Genomic DNA, 2,211 nt, shown 5'->3' on the forward strand with positions numbered 1-2,211 from the left:
TTTTGGTATTTCCCAAATCATTTACGTAGTAGGCTTTGTTTCTTATTTTCTCCTTCCTAGAATAAGCTGCACATGAAGACACCACTGGCCCTCATTTTCAGTCTGTGCATTTGAATACGGAGGAAAATCTTTCCTCTGCTCTCTATCAATTCACTACTCTCCAGTTAGAATAATTTAAAATAGTAAAAATGGAAAAAGAGAAAATAAATCACGGTGAAAAAACATGCAGAAAATTCACCGGATTTTTCTGACCATTTCAACCAACGTGAACTATTGGGGAAATACATGGACACCTCATTCCTACATTCAAAGTCTCTGGTTAGGCAATTCTGATGAAGACAAGGAACAAGATGAAAACGTGAGGAAGGTATCAATTGCAAGAACATAATGGAGAAGAAACCATGCAAATTTCTTCTTTGGGATGCTGAAATTAATCGGCTTACTACAGTGCCGAGACTACTTGCCAAAAAGGCCACTCATATGTATACTAGAAATGAGGTAAGTATATCCCTCTTCATCGGGAAGCCTAGAGTGGACATTTAGACATTGTCCATGAGTTGGTAGCTCAAGGCAGATATTCATGCAAGAATTCTGAATGGCTTGGCACCACTGCACAGTGAGTATATGTGGAATAATACCAGAATTGATTCTTTCGTACTTAATCATGATGCAGATACCAATCCCCAAACTAAGGGCCTCTTGACCCCCTTAAATATTGTTTCTTGGGATAGAAATAGCAAAGATACGCTGTATCTCCTTCTGTTGAAACATGATATCAAACCGGGATTGAAGAACAACTTGGAAGAAATTGCATTTGATATTGCCAAAAGCACAAGTATGTATCACTACCTATTTGAAGTTGTGGAAGGCTGTACAAATTGTTCTTCTACGTAGTAATGGTTTGGTTAAGTTTCTTAAATTTCAAAAGTGCCAGTCCATCCTTTGTGGCCCAACAAAATATTTTCATGATACAAAACAACAGCAATATCTTAATTTAAAAATTTATGGATTCCATGGTATTCTTCCACGTGAATTGCCTGACTTTGATGTCAAAATGTATTCAAGAGTTGTTTGTATGCATTTATAATGATTTCTGCAGAGTTTGTGATTTTTTTAATTTTATCTTATCTGTTGAAAAGAATAGTATAGAAATTAAAGATATTCCTGGTGCTTGTCTGAAAAAAGTATCTATGTTTGTATAAAGTCCATAATCTATTTCATTGTCTTCTAGATATAATACTTTGAAGTCTACGTTTTTTTATAAAATATAGGTTCATTAATAAATGTGTCCTTTCAGATTACATTCCATATAGGAAAAGTTTAAGATTCCTTTTTCCTAAGTCCTTATATTATTTTATTTCTTTGGGATTAAAAGATAATGTTATCTAATTTCAAGTTTTGTAAAGGTTATGCTATGTAAGGGCCTTTGAAAGTGAAGGTTTAGTACACTGATGTCAAACTAACCTTTAATTCTATGAATTACAGGTTATGTTACGCTTGTATTTTTGTAATCAACTTTTTCAAAACTGTTTTTCATTTCTTGCATTTTAAGAATGAAAAATATGGAATAATTCACAAATTTTCATACCATCCCTGTGCAAGTGCTATGTTAATCTCTGTATTGTTGTAATTTGTGTAGACTTGCTGCTGAAGCATGGAATATCCTCTTAATTTAAGTAGTTAACAATGTAACCTTTATACAGGCATATATCCTTGGTTGCCTATTTGTAACAAGGAACCTTTATTGTTCCTAAATATGCTATTGATCTTATTTCTATAAATTTCTATGTATAGTGGAAAAAATTTATATTGTTTGGTCGATTGCTCACATTTGCCATTTTTTGTCAATGACTATTTTGTCGTTTTCATTTTAAATTTGACCATATTTTGAAGCCTTTATAGCTAAGTCCAAAGGTAATGGCTTTTCAAGTACTTATTTATCAACTGAGTTAGCTTTGTGGAGCTAATGGATTCAAAGTAAGCCTTGCTTAAAAGCTACTTCTAAACTTCTGCAGGTTAAAATTTCTTAAATGAGGTCTCAGTGGTACAAATGTCTTTCTGACCCTTTACCCTTCTTCCATGTAGGAACAGACCAACCAGAATATCTTACCCTGACAGCATAGATTGTCTTACTGGAACAAAAATAATCTTAGTTACAAGGGTTCATAGAGAGATGAACACTTCAGCCCTAATTGTTCAGAATAGAAGGTA

General features: G+C 33.4%; 1 pseudogene; it reads right to left on the reverse strand.

The window, feature by feature from the left end:
- Positions 1–1,556: 1,556 nt before the first annotated feature.
- On the reverse strand, positions 1,557–1,656 carry LOC138815167 (U6 spliceosomal RNA; annotated as a pseudogene).
- Between the last annotated feature and the right edge of the window lie 555 nt (positions 1,657–2,211).

Source organism: Dipodomys merriami, unplaced genomic scaffold, assembly GCF_024711535.1.
Source record: "Dipodomys merriami isolate MVZ:Mamm:240054 unplaced genomic scaffold, mDipMer1.0.p SCAF_629, whole genome shotgun sequence".
Lineage (NCBI taxonomy): Eukaryota > Metazoa > Chordata > Mammalia > Rodentia > Heteromyidae > Dipodomys > Dipodomys merriami.